The following is an 18,263-nucleotide window of genomic DNA, read 5'->3' as shown; positions in this document are numbered from 1 at the left end:
AAAGTTAGAAGTGGCTTTGTAAGTTCAGTTTGGGATTTTCTCATATCTCTGCACCCAGCCTCAGACAAATTATGGCATAACTAATGAGGAGTCTATTTTCAAACAAAACTATAAAGAAAGGAAATTTATAAAGACAAAATATGCTCTCTGGACTTCATATTCTTCATGCTTGTCTATATATACATATATATATATATATATATAATATATATATGAAGATAAAATTGGAAGATTACAATAATGCTCTAATACACTGCCACATACCACAATGTACTCAGTACATTTTTGATGGAGATTATGATGAACATCCTCCTCCATTGTTAAATATAACTGACTCATCATGTAAGGTTTCAGATCAATCAAACATCAAGTCCATATGGAAACTGGATGCAAGTCTTTCCCCGGGGTCCAGGCTCTCTAATCTAAAGAAATCACAGACCATACCATTTCAGACTCAGGATGTGGCCTTAGGTAACCTTGAGGCTCTATTTAGAAATAGAAAACAATCTCTTCCTAGATTTGATGATTCCTAGAATTCATTCTGGGACCAATCTGATTGAGTTATGGTGAGTTTGGGTTAGGCACAAGCTCTAAGGAATGTAAGGGGTAGAATGGATAGAATTCTGAACTCAAATCTGAGTTTTTATTCTGCCTCATATACTTACCTGGGTAAGTCACTTTACCTCTCAGCCTCAGTTTTCTTGTTGATAAAAGGAAGATAATTATATAGCACCCACCTCACAGGGCTATTTTGATAATATTTATTAAACACTTAGTATGCACTAAACACTGTGTTAAATGTTAGGAATAAAAAATGCAACAAAAATATAATTAATCTCTGCCTTCAAGGAACATACATCCTAATAGAGGAAAGCTCCCACACACACACAGAAACATATACACACATTCACATACACAAGTACACACAAATGGAAGACAAAAAAAGGAAAGAAGGAGAAGTCACATAGAGACAAGGTGGATAAATCAGAGATTGAGGACGAAAGTAAGGAAAGAAGCCGAGTGAACACGGCAGGGCTGGGCACTTCCTAAATTATGATCAAATGAGATAATAAATGTATTAAAACACTATATAAGCCTTAGTTAGTATTATTGTTATCATCATCATTATTATTATAGAACCTGGGAGTTGTTTGAACCAAGGAGTTAAGGAAGTTAGAGGAAGAAGATGGCATAGTCTAAAACCATGATCAGACATAATGAGCATTACATCAATTTGGGACTGGAAGGATTTGGTTGGATGAGAGAAAAGATGAAGGTGAAGCACCAAGACTGAAGGGAGGCAAGGTCACTGGATTTTCAAAACCTTAGTCAAGGAATAGGACTTCTTAAGAGCCTACTTAAAAAAGAAATAAAATTCCAGCTAGTGCCATTCTTCCACCACACATGTTAGTAGTGGCCATCTCAGTGGTATACCCCAAGTCTAAGATCATTGATTCTGGCTCACTCTTGGCAGCTGAAACCCTGCAGCAGGCCTGGGGAATGACATCAAGAGCTAAGAGCCTTCAGGCAGAAGAGGTGATCCAGAAAACTGTACTGTAAAGGTCACACATCTGGCAACCACAACCAGTCTTAAAGTATTTAGCAGAGAATAGGGAAGCCATGTGCAGATGGTTATGTCTCTACCTCCCAAGGAGAAGGGCAGACAAATGGGGCAGGGGCTGTTCTGCAACCAGCTAGCTGTGTGACCTTAGGCAAGTCATCACACCCATATGGGCTTCACTTTCCTCATCTGAAAAATAATTAAAGGATCTCTAAGATTCATTCCTGAAATGCTACTTGTCATGGACTAATTTTTAAAAGAATGAGTCTGAAAGAATATAATAGCAACACAATAAAGGCCATGAACTTTTCTATCATGACATTTATATTTGCTTTTCCTCTTTTCTACTTTAATTAGGCCTACTCAGCCACACTGATATGGAAAAGGTTACAGAGGATGGTATTATAATTGTATTTTGGAGTATCTAGGTTTGTGATTTCATAAGTATACAAAAACCTAGATACTCCAAATTCCCAAATCCAGATATGGGAATTCCACCCCTGATGTAAATAATTTAAAGTCTTAGAGAAATGTCTGGGACACCAAGAGGTTAAGTGACTTGCCTGGGGTCACACAGCTAAATATGTGTCAGAGGTGAGATCTGAACCCAAGTATTCCCGTTTTCCAAGCCCAGCTCTTATCTATAAACCCATCATGCCCTTTCATTTAGTCAGGTAAATTATCTAAAATGCTGCCATGTTTGCTGGCATTTAACAGATATGTACAGCTAAATAAATCTGTCTTATGAAACCTAGTCCCAAAGATGGAAAGGTCAAAAGTCATTTCAATGACATCTGTCAGTCATTACAATTATCCTCACAAAGCATGTAATGTGCCCCCTGGCAAGAGGAGCCAGTCATCCTGTTTTAATATTGTTAGGCCAAATAAGAATGTAAGCAGATCAAATTTGCCACTCACCACATTGTAAATAATGTGCAATGCTGAGCCTTTGAATTCAGATGGAGGACATATGATCTTTTTTCTACACCCCTCTGAAATGTGGGTAAAGTGTCCCTATAATTGGCTGCATTTTTCTAGTTTTCAACCCTCTGCTTGGCATCCTTCAGACACGGTTTTCAAACTGGACTGCAGGAAGAAATTGAACTCCCTGGATTCTTTTAATCCAATAAGATTTCCTCTTCCTACTCCTTGTTTCCTTCTTCCATTCCTTCTACGCACATAGGAGGATGCAATGAGCTTGTAAAGCAATTATATAGAGTTCATTCAAAAAGAGCTCTTCTATAGAAATGTATTTAAAGTTTTATATAATACACTATACATGATAAAAATGCATATGCCACACCTTGTTTCACATTGGACAGTGTGAATGCCTAAACCCTAAAAAGTCTATAGAAAAATGAAAAAATTGAAAAATTCAATGTTCAAATAAATTATTTGTCCCCATAATGCCAATAACCAGTTTAACTGCCATCTTGGTGTAGTGGAAAGGGTACTGGGTTAGTGGAAAGGGTACTGGGTTTAGAATCAGAACATTTGGGTTCAAATTCTAGTTCTTCCACTTACTGCTTGTGAGATTATGAAGAAGTCACTTACTCTTTTGGGTCTCATTTTCCCCAAATGTAAAATGAGAATATTGGACTAGATTACCTCTAAAAATTCTTCTACTTAAACCTATTCTCTGATGTTTTTAAAGAATGGGCTTGTTATTATCCACTAGCTATTAAAAAATAAAAAAGAAACAGTCTTATTATGTTCCTACAAAGCATTTTTCATACATGGAAAATGTGCCAAGGAGAAATCTGATAAATCAAGTATTTATAAGTATAAAATATATAAAGATAAAATATTTGTGGGTATAAAATATTTATAAGTATAAAATATTTATAAGTATAAAATATATTCCAGGCTAGCTGCTAGCAATACAAGTACAAAGAATGAAACAATCCCTCTTCACAAGATGCTTCATTCTAATAGGGTAGGTAAATATAATTATATAAAAGAATATATACAGCATAAATATACAGAGAATAAATACAAAGCCTTTCTATTTATGCAAAGTAAATAAATACAAAGTAATGTAAATTCCTTAAGAGCAGTGACTGACTTTTCTTTGCATATCTCCAGCAAAAATGCTTTTTCATTCATTCATTCTCAAGTATAGGAATATTGTGGAAGTACTAGGGATATGTAACTACTTAAAGGCTTTGACTTGAGTATCCACACAAGAAAAATCAAGGGACTGAATGGGACACTAGCTGCCCATTTAATGACATGCAGTTGGATGGATGACCTGTAGAGCATTTCCATCAGTGCACATCTCTTGGACAGATTGTACAAATAGAAGATAAGTTTGGCCCAAAATCAAATAGAAAGAGAACAGGACTGAATTTGAATTTCCTTCAGGAAATTACAAAGCTTCTCAATGATCCTGGTTTTCTCCTAGAAATAAAGATGAATTTTTTAATATCAACATTCTACCAATTACTATAGACCTTCAAGATGAGCTATAACAGTTTATGGAGAATGAAAGTGAATGATACAGAAAACAATGGAAAATCACAAGGTAGGGATTAACAGTTTACAATATAGAACCAAGGAAAAGCTTGGAAGAAGGAGAGGAATTAAAGACATAATCAAGGAATAGTTGAGAATGAATAAAAGAAAGTGAATTTTTACTTTTTTCTGGGGAATTCCAACTTGTTTCTGCATGTAGGATGGGTAGATTCTGACCTATCAGTCTACAATGTCACTGGCTCCTGTGACTTAGTTGATATGGGTTTGTGGGCTATAGTCTTGAAGAAGAGCATGAAAGTTAAATCCTTTTTATTTGTGCTCCTCAACAGTTCTTTGTGGTAGGTTTCTGTTATGATCATGATTTTACAAATAAGAAAACTGAAGCTTTCCAAGGGTGGTATGGCTATTAAATATGAGATGTAGGATTCAAAACCAGATCCTCATGACTCTAAGTTCTATCCATTATACTACCAGACTGGTTTTGTGTGTGTGTGTTGGGGGGGGGTTTCCTTGCCTATAATTTCTCAATGTTAAATTGCTTAAGGCAAAGTTTGTTTATTTTTTAAAGGATAAACAAATTTACACATGTTTTATGCACACAGTTGAGAAACAACTCTGCCGTGTGCATTAAATTGAAATGTTAAAGGATCAAAACAAGACCCCCAAACCCAAACCACATGAAAATATGATTGCAATTTATTATATATATATATATATATATATATATATATATATATATAGTGTGTGTGTGTGTATAGGCATTTTAGAACATGTGTATATTTTTAGAGAAATAAGGTCTTAGTATTTACTACAGAAAATACATTATTTATGAAATTTCTTCTTTTCTCAGAGCATAGTATGTAAAATGATTCCTGAAAGTTCCTTTGATTCCCTCTCTAGAGACTTTCAAAACATATTCACAGAGGATTCAGCTCAATTTTAACCAGTATTGTTAAAATGAAAAAAATCTATAAAGCTAAAATAGTTTTGCCCCCTAAAATATTTGACCCATTAGGAATTATATGTTGCTCCAAAAGTATTTTTTGTGACATAAGCTATCAAAGCATAAAAATTACACTAAGACTTTTGCAATGTGTTGTATGTTTGATTCACTTTCCCTCAAAACCCTGTCTATCCCCATTTTCTCAATCTATATGATTCTTAAGTATGTTGTACAATGGAAAGAGCACTGAACTTGGACTCAGGGGACCTGAGTTTGAGTACTCATTCTGCTATAAACAATCTTTATAAACAGATGCTTATAGCGTCTTGAACCAGTAGGAGCCAGTTGTTAAATTTTGAGTGTGAATATTTACACTTCAGAGATCAGCCAGCGCTACAAACCAGGGCTTGATTTATTATTTTGTTTGACTTAATAGGTTTGATTTATTGTTTTATTGTTGTTTAAAGTTAAGACTGGACAATTAGAAGGCACAGTGGATAGAGCACCGGGCCTGGGGTCAGAAAGACCCAAGAACAATTCCAGATACTTATTAGCTGTTGGTTGATGGGCAAGTTACTTAACCCTGTTTGCCTCAGTTTCCTCCTCTGTAAAATGAGCTGGAAAAGGAAATTGAAAACCACTCTAGTATCTCTACCAAGAAAACTCTAAATGAGGCAGATAGAGTTGAACATGACTGAGCAACAATGCAGATTAACTTAAAAGTGTGTTCTGCATATGTTTTTCCTCTATTGAACCAGTTGTTAAATATTCAACAGTACACTGCTGACTACTTTAGACAAACAACATAACCGCCCTGGACTTCTATTTCCTTAACTATATAATGAGAAGGTTGGAAGAAATTACTTTTAAGGTTTCTTTCAATCTTAAAATTATGATCCCATGATTCTTATTCCATAAATCTTTTGCAAAGGAACCACCTAATGTATCAGCATCCTTCCTCTGTGTGATTTACTATTTTATGCATTTGAAGGTTAATCAGATTATCCATTTATTATCCTTTATTTTTGCTAGATGATCAGTGTACTTCCCTTTCTAATTATACATGCTTCTAATGGTGCCTTTTTCCTCCACCACTTATACATAAGTCATCTAGTAATGTGATGCAGACTTACTTACTCTCACCATGTGTCTTTCCATTACCCTTTGGGTCATCAGCAATTTCATTTATTCTGAGGTCATACTATTATTTCATGATTTGTGGCCACATAGGTTCACCTTAAAAGAAAACAATATGAGATAGATTGTTGAGGGTATTATGATATTTATTCAGTATAATCCTGTCCATATTTTTCCTCTAATTCAATCCAAGGTCCATCTATGTCCAGTGCCTCCCAAGTTTTATTTACTGATGAGCCACCTGTGCAAGTCTGCATTATGATATTAATAATACAAATTGTTACTTCACTTAATTTTTCCTCCATCTAACCTTTAGTTCTTTTTCAGATCATCAGTTCTATACTGGCTACTCTCTCTTCCCTTTCTCATCATTACCTTATTCATCTCTACACTGTCCTCTTCTTTCAAGGCCCTTGATTCTTTATACAATTGAAGATATTTTCCTACCAAACCTTAGCCATTATATTCTTCTTTGGCTCCCACATGAAGTTGAAGAATGTTAAATGAAGTTGAAGAAAACTTCAAAAACCACACAAGACTGTTCTTGTATTGCAGCAAGGCAATACTTTTACCCTTCACTCACTTACCACACTAACTTTTCCAAACTTTTTCATCCCTCCCCAAACCATCCATGATTCCCTCTCAAGTCCTAACCCCTCTCCCTTCATCACATTCCTCATATTTGCTCTCTTATGATGCTACAACCACCATGGCTTGGGTCTTCCCTGACTCATGTCCATTCCAGTCCATCCTCCACACAACAGTCAAATTGAGCTAAATAAAGTAAATGTGGATCTGACCATGACAACACCACCACCCATTTCTAAAAAACACTCCCTATTACATTCAAATATAAAATCCTGTATTTAAAATAATCTGGTACTTTCCTTTCTTTCCAGTCTTCTAGCACCTCATCCCTCATTCCAGGATTGCTATCCCTCCTCATCTGAGACTACCATACTTTATCCTATAAATCCATCTGTTTTGTAGATCATTATCTTTGCATATATACTCTCCAATTAGAGTATGAACTCCTTGAGAGCAAGGGAATTTGCTTTTTGTTTGTTTCTTTTTCTTTTGTCTTTCTTTGTATTCTCAGTGTTTAATGTTGTGGCTAATAATGAGTAGAATTATCATTTAATTAGTAGAAGCTTAAATGCTGTTGACTTGACTTGAAAATCCACAATGGAAAAACTGGACCACTATGAAAACTTTTGTATTTTTAAGTCCCCAAAATTATAGCAGAAGAAGATTGGTAGAGAAATTAAAAAAAAAAAAACTTGATAAGATCAAACCAAAGTGACTTTTACATATTATGATATCATTAGAAAAAGAAAGCACAAAGTAGAATGACAAAATGTATATATAAAAATGTGCATTGGGAAATTAAAGTCAAGAATGAATCATAGAGTATTCCAAAGCATCTCACAATTATAACAGGAATACTTTCTTTTCAAATCAAGATAGAAGGTAGAGATATGACAAAAAGTAGTCAGTTAAATGTTTAATGTTAAATATTTAATTAGAATTTGGGAGGGTAGAATTTGGGGAGGGAAGAAGAGGACAGGTAAGAAATGTGAGGAAAAACACTGACTTTTCTAAAATACTAGATCTGAAGCTAGAAGGAATCTTAGAGACTATCATGTTCATTCTCACTTTAAATATGATGGTTTTGAAAGATGAGGAAAGAAAAGTATAGAGAGATAAAACGACTTGTACCAGTACACAAAGCTAGAAAATATTTGAAACAGAAGTTGAATGTGTGTTTTTCTGACCCAAAGTCCAATGTCCTATTCACCTTGAAACAGTGCTTTTCATATAAATTTGTAATTAGTGCCTCCATTTTCAAAATGATACAATTTTTATGTGTCATATATTCATTTGTAACAATATAGTATATACGGATATGAAATGTTAATGTAAATCTAGTGTTTGCCAGACAGATCTCTAGTTTTACTTGAGGTACCTAGGGTTAACACAATCTAATTCTAACATTAGAAATTCATTCTCTTAAGAAAGTCTCCTTATAAAAATCAAATTTGACACCTGGGGTGGAGCCAAGATGGCAGCATGAAGCTAGCTTGCTCCCACAACTTTTCCCTACACAATATTAAATGAAACCTCTACACAGACATTAAAGCTACAGATCCTACTGGACTGGGGAAAAAAAGGATTGAATTAAGTTTTCAACTGTAGACATCATGGAGGATCTTCAGTGAACATCTCTCTCTTCAGGGGTAAAGGAGAAGTAAAGCTCAACTAGACAGGAGAGCAGTGAGGCCAGCAGAAGACTTCTAGCCACAATGCCCAGCAACTAGATAGCAAGCCAGAAGAGGGTCCCATCCACAGAAGAACCTTAGGAACACTGAGGCAACAGACAGGATTTTGCTTAGGCAAAGCCTGGACTTAAAGGAGGAAACAAACCTTTGCAAAGGCAATGCCTTATCTCTATAAGCACCATTTGGCCAATGATAAGGCAGGGAATCAGACCTTATCCCCAGCACAAAAAGTTGTACCCCAGGAGCAGAGCTCATTAGTCAAAATGAACAAAAAAACCAAAAAGTGTACTAATCAGAGAAAACTACTATTCAGATAGTGATGATAAAAAAAACACCATCTCAGAAGAAGAAAGCAGTGACAAATCAACTACTTGGAAAGTCCCAAAGGAATTTATGAATTGAACTCAAATCCAAAACTTTATAGAAGACCTTAAAAAAGGTGTTATAAACCAAAGAAGAGAGGAAGAAGAAAAATGAAAAAAGAAATGAGAGTCAAGCAGGGAAATTATGAAAAAATGCCCAAAGAAATCCACTCCTTTAAAAATAGAAATAACCAACTAGAAAAAGAATGTAACTTAGCTAAAAAATCAAATCAACCAAGTGGAAAGGGAATGTAACTCAGCAAAAAAAGTAATAATCAACCAAATGGAAAGGAAAACAACTCATTGAAAAGTAAAATTAACCAAATGGAAAAGGAAAACAACAAATGCTAACTGAAGAAAATAAACCCCTAAAAATTAGAATTGGACAAATAGAAACTAATGAATCCATGAGACACCAAGATTCTATCAAACAAAATCAAATGGCTGAAAAAATTGAAGAGAACATAAAATATCTTTTATGAAAAACAAATCACTTAGAAAATAGATCCAGGACAGATAATTTACAAATTATTCATCTAGCAGAAAGCTTACATTAAAAAAAGCCTAGAAAATGTCTTTCAGGAAATTATCATGGAAAATTGTCCATATATACATATATATATATATATATATATATATATATATATATATATATATGTACTAGATCAAGAAGACAAAATAAACATTGAAAGAATACACAAAACACCTCCAGAAAGAGACCCCAGGGTAAAAATTCCAAGCACTATCATAGTCAAATTCCAGTATTCTCAAATAAAGGAGAAAATACTACAAGCAGTCAAAAAGAAACAATTTAAACACAAAGGAAGCCCAATCAAGAATTAGCAGACTTATCAACTACAAGATTAAAGGATCAGAGGGCCTGAAACATGATCTTTTGGAGGTCAAAGGATTTTGGATTACAACTAAGAATTTATTACCCTGTAAAATTCATCATATTCTTCCAGGGGAAAAAATGTTCAATGAAATACAGGACTTCCAAAATTTCCTGATAAAAAGACCAGAATGAATTGAAAATTCTATTTTCAGATAAAAGATTCAAGAGATACATGAAAATGAAAATGGAAAAGTGGAAAAAAAAAACAAATTCTAGTCAAGAACATTAGATTATATACATCCCTACAAGAGAAGATAACTCTTAAAACCTTCAAGAATTGTATTTCTGTTAGGACAGTTGAAAGGTTGAATTCAATTAAAAGGATTATAATTATAGGATATAGTATGGTTAGTTCTTGTCTATTATTGAAAAAGACCAAAATGACATCACTATGTTTGAGACAAATTACAGTGTGCTTGACTGTGGCTAATCAGACCAATAGGAGTCAGAATGCTCCATCACTGGTTGGGCACAAAAGTCCAGGTGAACACTTAGGAAGTTTACACTAAACTTACATGTCTCATTTTTCCTAGAACATTTTTCATAGAACTCAGCACTTTCTCTGATGAGGGCATCCTATGCTGGGTGATTCTGTGTCAGTGTCTTCCATTACTTAAAATCAACTCTAGAGTTCATAAGAAAGACCTCTAGGGTGTCCCAGAACTTAGTGTAATAAGAAACTGTATACACAATTAAGTCAGAAGTGTTCTTACTTTACTAGATCCCTTAATTAAGGAGGGTTGTAGTACAATAGGGGCAGAGGTGAGAGCATACTTAGAAGGGTTGGACATAAAGAGATTAGGAAATGATTTTGCCTTAATCCATACTTTGGTTAGCAAGGGTTTTAGTGGCATGGCTGGAGTGCTAAAGGGACAGATACTATAGTTGGAGTGCTACTACAGAGAAGGAGGGAGAGAGTGTATTTAGAGGGACTGGACATGAAAACATCATAAAGCATACTTTGCTTGACACTTTGGCTGAAATTGGAAGGAGTGGGCTTGGGGTGGGGTGGGGGTGGAGGTGGTATAAATGGTTCATGAAATAATTTGGATTTGCATGATGCTTTGGCACATGAGGTTTGCATGTCCATGTAATTTCATGCAATTTGTGACTCTTGAGAAGTGTATTTCAAATGAGAAATAGATTAATAGACCAGTAGATTAGGACAGGTACCAAAGAAACAGTTGTAAATGACTATAGCAATCTATTGCTTGACAAATCCAAAGATATTAGCTCCTGGGATAAGAATTCTCTGTTAGACAAAAACTGTTGGGAAAACTTTAAAATAGCATTGCAAAAACTAGGCACAGACTCACATCTTCTACCCTATTCCAATATTAGATCAAAATGGGTACAGGATTTAGACATAAAGGGACATATCATAGACCAATCAACAAATCAAGAAATATTCTCTCTGTCAGATCCATGGAAAGGGGAGAAATGGATGACCAAAAAAATAGAATGTAAAATACAAAATGAATGATTTTGATTATATTAAATTAAAAAACATTTAGTACAAATCAAACCAATGCAGTCAAATTTAGAAAGAAAACAGAAAGTTGGGAAACAATTTTCATAGCCAGAGGTTCTGATAGAGGGCTCATTTCTAAAATATAAAGAGGTGTATAAGATTATAAGTCATTTCCCATTTGAAAAATGGTCAAAGAAATTAAAGTTCTATATAATCAGGGGCAGCTAGGTGGTGCAGTGGATAAAGCACTGGCCCTGGAGTCAGGAGTACCTAGGTTCAAATCCAGTCTCAAACACTTAATAATTACCTAGCTGTGTGGCCTTGGGCAAGTCACTTAACCCCATTTGCCTTGCAAAAACCTAAAAAAAAAAAAGTTCTATATAATCATATGAAAAAGTCCTTCAAATCATTAGTGATTAGAGAAATGCAAATTAAAACAACCATGAGGTACCACCTCATACTTATCAGTTGGTTAAGATGACAAAAAGGGAAAAATGAAGTTGTGGGAAGACTGGGACATTAAGGTGGAGTTGTGAACTAATTCAACCATTCTGGAAAGCAATAAGGAATTATGCCCAAAGTGCAATAAAAGCAATCATAAACTTTGATCCAGCAATACCAAATACTATACCTTTACCCAGAAGAAATCATAAAAAATGGGCAAAGTCCCACATGTTCCAAAATATTTATAGCAGCTCTTTGTATAGAGGCAAAGAATTGGAAATTGTGGGAGATATTCATCAATTGGGGAATGACTGAATAAGCTATTGTATATGAATTTTATGGAGTACTCTTATAAGAAATCAAAAATGGTCAAACTTTAGAGAAGCATGGAAAGAATTACATGAACTGATGCTGAGCAAAGGGAGCAGAACCAAGAGAATATTATACACATTAACAATATTGTGAGATGATCATCTTTGATGGAAGAAGCTCCTCTCAGCAGTTCAAAGAGGTAGGACAAGCCTGGGAGATCTGCTATGGACAATGCCATTCACATCCAGATGGGAAAAAAATAACAACCCAAAACTACAAAATCTGAATGAACACTATGTTCACTCTTTTTAAAAATCTCTCAAATTTTTCCTTCCTATCTCATGGTTTTCTTTCTATTCCCTTACTTCTAATTCTTCATACACAAAATGACTAATATGTAAGCATGTTAAAAACAAATGTATATGTATAACAATCACTAGACTGCTGCTAGGGTGAGGAGGGGAAGGAGGAGTGGAAGAAAATTGTGCAACATACAATATGCAAGTGGATGAATGCTGAAAAATTACATAACATGTAATAGTAAAAATAAAATAAAATATCAATCAAAGGAAAAAAAGAAGATAGAGACTCTTGATTTTAGTATATAGCACCTAGTATGTGCTTAATAAATATTTGTGGAATTGTGGGGGGAAAAGTTAAATAAAGTAAAAATAAAATTTATCTTTTAGTAGTTCAGTCATCTTAGCCATCCTGGATTAATGCAACATATATTTACATACAATTTACAACAATGATAGGTTGCATGTAGGAATAAAAAATTCTAAGAAGATGATATTGGAAAATGGCTCAAAGAAAATTTTCATTTCTTTATATTCTTGCTCAGAGCCAGCCCTAATAGGAAGTATTCAGAATTGTCCTCTTGCCTTAGAATAATAGCCCCATTTACATTAAATATATTTGCGAACCAATATTCTATTACCTAAGAAATCTTAGATTCTTTTTTTCATAGTTTGAATGACCTAAAGATTCCCCAAAATCATCTCTAGCAATTTTAACCTCACTTTTTCAAGAAATACATAAGGTACCCAGAATTGTGAAGGACCATTGTAATTTCTTTTGAGCAACAGTTGGAGGGTTTAGAAAGATTTAGTTAGAAAAGATTGAAGTAAGATCATGATAGCAGTCTACAAATATCTCAAGAATTGGAAGGTACAAGAGAAATTAAACTGGTTCTACTTGGTCCCTAAGAGAAAAAAGATGCAATAGGTCAATTTAGACCCAATGCAAAGGAAAAAGAAAAAATGATCCAGAAATATAATGCCCCCCCTTGGGTTTGAATTTCTAATTTATGGGAGACCTTTGAGTCAAGTCTGAATGATCATTTTTTGAGTATGATATAAAGGGAATTCTTGTTCAAGTATTCATTGAATTAGATGACTCTGAGGCTCCTTCCAACCTTGATATTCTGTTTGGGAACACAGGATTTTGCTTAAGAAAATATGAATCTACTTGCTATTTACTGGTTGGGACCCTTACCCTCCTCAGGTAAGAGGTAATAATTGTGAGTAAAAGTTTTAGCTAGGTGTTTTAGCTAAGTATTTTAACCAGGGTTGAATTTGTAGTGAGGGGAAAAAAACAAAAAGCAAATCCAAAACTGAAAATCTCAACCAACATGGAGAGCAAGGGAAATTTGTGCAATGATTTCAGCAAGTGTATAATTTTTGGCATTTCTGTCTTATCTGATTGACTTTGCTCCAGGCTGATATGGGCCAGTCTACTTTCTATAAGAGAGGGTAAAGAACATTATCCACACAAGAATTTGACCTAAGCATAAAACTCCAATCAAGAAATTGAGATAGATGATATGAGCAAAGGGAAGAAAATGTTGAATACAATAAAGAAATACTATGAATTGAGAGAATCACAAGAGGAAAATCCAGAAGAAATTAATTCCTCACAGAAAAGAATGTCCTGGGGCAGCTAGGTGGCACAGTGGATAAAGCACCAGCCCTGGAGTCAGGAGTACCTGGGTTCAAATCTGGTCTCAGACACTTAATAATTATGTAGCTGTGTGGTCATGGGCAAGCCACTTAACCCCATTTGCCTTGCAAAAACCTAAAAAAAAAAAAAAAAAAAAAAAAAGAATGTCCTGATCCTAAAGATTAAATAAGAAGAAATGAATCAAGAAATAAGCAATTTAATGTTAAATGAAATTACAGGAAGGAAAGAAAGTATGGGAAGAAGAATAGTTTAGATAATATAGTTATAAGACTTATTCAGGAATTGAATTCCTTGAAAATTAGAATAGCATAAATCAATGATTTCAGTAGACAATAAGAAAAATTAAAATAAAATAAGAAGATTGGGGGGGGGCAATAGAAAAATTGTGACTGACCTGGAAAAAGGTCAAGATAGATCATATAAATATCATCAGACTACTTCAACAAACAAAAATTTGGATTGCAAATATATAAAAATTCATAAACAACAGTACTCAGACCTATTAGAACCAGAGGGAAGCATGAAAACCTAGTCTTTTAATCTCCTTATGAAAGAAGGCTCAGAATGAAAACTCTCCAGAGAATCATAGCTAAAATCCAAAGCTTCCATGTCAAAGAAAAAGTCTATAAGCAGGCAAAAAATATTCAAAAATGATTAAGTCAGTATCACTGAAGACTTAGAAGTTTCTAGTATAAAGGAGAGATGAATTCCAGATATGATATTCTGAAAAGCAAAATATAAAATCTAAAAACCAAGAATAGACTATCCAATAAAATGGTGTTAATTCTAGAAAGAGAATAATGGACAAATGAAGTAGAGAACTTCCAAGAATTCCTAATTAAAAGGCCAAAAATGAATAGAAATTAGAAATATAAATAAGGAGTCAACAGAAACACAGAAGGGTAAAATATATTTGGTCAAGTGACTGTGTAATGTTGAATTGTTCAACTTCTAATAAAGAGAAGAAATAAATGTTCTATCAAAATCCTAATATTTTAATGGGTCACAAAAAAGAATTAAATAAGAAATGGTCTGAGGGTTTCTTCCTGATTTGGTGAACATAGGAAAGATGAAAATAACAAGATATTTTAGGGAAGAAAGTGAGGAAACTTCATATCTTACATAATAAAGGTTCATAAAATGAAAAATATCTAAAATGGAGTAAGGGGTAGGAAAAATGAGTATCCCATGAACCCTACTTTTATCTAAATCAGACGAAGAAACATTTAACACACACATACACATACAAAACACACACACGGTTTGGTGCAGAAATGCATTTCATTCAACTGGGAAATAGGCAAGGGAAGACAATGAAAAAATGGTGTTTGAGAGGAAGAAAAGCATCAAGAAGGAAGTAGTCATAAGCAAAATAAACTCATGTCAGAGGGTATAGTATGAAAGGCTATAATAGAAAAACAAAAACCTGTGATCAGAGAATTGGAGACAGAAAAGAGAAGAAGGGCAATAGAATAAAAATAGATTGTGTCAATTATAGGTCACTAATATTAAACATATTCTTTATCTTTTATCACCTTTTTTGACCTAACATTTTGAAAATAGAAAGGAGGGGGCAAAGAAAGGAAAAAATCCAACAAGATGAAGGGAAATAAACAACAAGCATAACCATGAAGATGAATAGGCTGAACTTATCCATTAAATGGGGAGAGAGTAAAATGGATTTGAAAGCAGAATTCAATATGTTGTTTACAAGGAAAACTCTTGACAAATTAAAAAATGCCTACAAAGTCAAAATAAGGGATTGGAACAACATTTATTATGCTTCAGATAAACTTGAAAAATTAGGGGCAATTATCATAATTTCCAATAAAACCAGAGTAAAAGAAAAAGAAAGTAAAAAGGATTAAGATAACTTTATTATTGGTTAGTTGGGTCTTGTCTTTTGTTGTCAAAAAAGTTCACAATGGTATCATTTAGGGGAAGCTAGGTGGTACAATGAGTAGAAGACCAGTCCAAAAATCAGTAGGACCTGAGTTCAAATCCATCCTAAGACAATAATTGCCTAGCTGTGTGACCTTGGGCAAGTCACTAAACCCCATTGCCATAAGTAAATAACCTTTTTAAAAGGCATCACTATTTTGGAGACACATTTTAGACACATTTAGATCAGACTAGTATGAGCTTAGAATGCTCTATCAGAGGTCAATCTATGTGAACACCTGGAGTGTTACTCTACATTTATATATCTCATATTTCCATTGAACTGCTTTCAAATATGCCTTGCTCATAAAGCATAGCACCCTCTCTGATGAGGACTCTCTGATGAGATTCTGTGCCAGTGTCTCCCATGCTGCACAATCAATTCTAAAATTCTTCAGGGTATCCTGGTATCTTTGTTTCTGACCCTTGTGAGCTTTCCCCATGTGAATGCTCCATAAAAATAATCTTTTTGGCAAGCATACATTTGGCATCCTAACAATGTGGGCAGCCCATCATAGTATATTTTCTCAAGCAGTTTAGCTTGAGAAAGAACATCATTGTATCATATCTTAATCTGCCAGGTGATCTTTAGAATTTTCCTAAAACAATTTAAATGGTTCTGGTAGACTGTCCAGGTTTCACAGGCATATAGCAATTAGCCTGGCACAAGGACACTATAGACCTTCAGTTTGGTAGTCAGTCTAATATCTCTTCTCTCTCACACTTTCTTTAAGAACCTCCCAAATACTGAGCTAGCTTTGGCAATGTGAGTTTCAGCTTCATTATCAATGTGAACATCCCTGGAAAAGGCACTGCCAAGGTAAGTGAATTTACCAGCAGGACTCAAAACATCTCCATTTGCTGTAATCAATGGTTCCACATATGGATGATATGGTGCTGGTTGATGAAGCATCTGTGTTTTCTTGGTTTTAATTGTTAGGCCAAAGTTAACTCAATCAATTCATACTTTGCTGACCCCATTTAAGATTTTCTTTTCAAATAATCTAGAGTGATTTGTCATTTCCTTTTCCTATCATTTTATAAATAAGGAAACTGAGGCAGACAGGATTAAGTGATTTGTCCAAGTCCACACAGCTATGTTAACTATTTGAGGCCAAATTAGAATTCCTGGCTCTAGTCCCATCATTCTGATTCCCCACCTAACTGCCCCCAATTCAAGTACTATAAATAACCATGGCCAATAATTGGACAAGTGCTCCCCCAAGCCAAGTATAAGGGGGGAAAAACTGGGGGGGGGGAGGGAGAGAGAATTTGGTTCTTCATAGAAAGTACCTTCTTAAGAAAATGAAATTATATAGTTCATACATTATATACTCTGCACCATCTCAATTAAAATCAATGAACATTAAGACATAATGAAAAGAGGTCAATCAATTTGCTAGAAATTCCTACACAAAATTGTAATACTTGCTCAAATACCATCCATGGATGATAAATATTCCTTAGTCATTTGAGTGAATCCAAACCATAAGATTTCTTACTCTTTTTCTAGCCACCTGGTCCCTCATTTTCCATAATCAGATACCTAAAAAAGATGAGACATCCTCGGGCTAATGACTATATGGGATATATGTGGAACACTGTAGACTAGAATAATTAAGAATGTCTTTCTTAGACAAGACTGACTAGATAAAGAGAGAATAGTATTGCTTGTCTCATCTTTGAGTGAAAATTGGTAGACATGAAAAACTGGAAAAAAATTCCAGAAAAAGCTCAAATGGATTTTCAGGAGGTGATCCAATTAAGATATGACTCCTAGCCACAAAAAAAGTTTTGATATTTGCCAAACCACAGAGAAATTTTAGATGTAGAAACACAAGAAACATCTTGATGGATAACCAAATATTTTTTTAAGTCCATCTAGAACAGACTTAAATTTCCAACAGGACATTGTTGAGTTATTATTTTTGCCCTACATCCAAAGAAAATCTAAGACAGGGAAATCATGGAGATTCCAAAAAAACCAGATAAGCAAACAGAAATTTGCAATGAGTCTTTCTTAGCTTCAGCAAAGCCATCTTTAGGAAGTGTTGACCCCTACTCTCAACCCATTAGAATATATTAGATCAACTCAATTAATGAGCCCTTCTGCAATTATTCCTAGATTTGGATCCTTTTACCTTCTCTATACTTATATCTGCCTGTATAGGTTCCCTTGGGAAGAGAACTTTAGAATTTCCAATTTGTCTCAGAGATTGAGACTTTGGAATTTTTTCTTCATTCTTTACTAGAGCAAACAGAAGATCTCTCAGAGTAGTCAGCCTTCTAAAGAATCGGAAACTGAAGGGCAGCTAGGTAGCATAGTAGATAAAGCACCGGCCTTCGAGTCAAGAGTACCTGGGTTCAAATCCGGTCTCAGACACTTAATAATTACCTAGCTGTGTGGCCTTGGGCAAGCCACTTAACCCCATTTGCCTTGCAAAAACCTAAAAAAAAAAAAAGAATCGGAAACTGAGGGAA

General features: G+C 34.5%; 1 long non-coding RNA gene across 1 annotated transcript in view; it reads left to right on the top strand.

Moving 5' to 3' along the window:
* The window catches only part of LOC141499985 (uncharacterized), a 205,502-nt gene that overhangs the window by 170,060 nt on the left and 17,179 nt on the right, over window positions 1-18,263 (top strand). Inside the window, exon 4 of the long non-coding RNA XR_012471815.1 lies at window positions 16,517-16,602. This is a non-coding gene — a long non-coding RNA (uncharacterized LOC141499985). The remainder of the gene's footprint in view (window positions 1-16,516; window positions 16,603-18,263) is intronic.

The sequence above is a fragment of the Macrotis lagotis genome, chromosome X (genome assembly GCF_037893015.1).
Source record: "Macrotis lagotis isolate mMagLag1 chromosome X, bilby.v1.9.chrom.fasta, whole genome shotgun sequence".
In the NCBI taxonomy this organism is placed as follows: Eukaryota; Metazoa; Chordata; class Mammalia; order Peramelemorphia; family Peramelidae; genus Macrotis; species Macrotis lagotis.
This window is presented reverse-complemented; position numbering and strand designations above follow the sequence as displayed.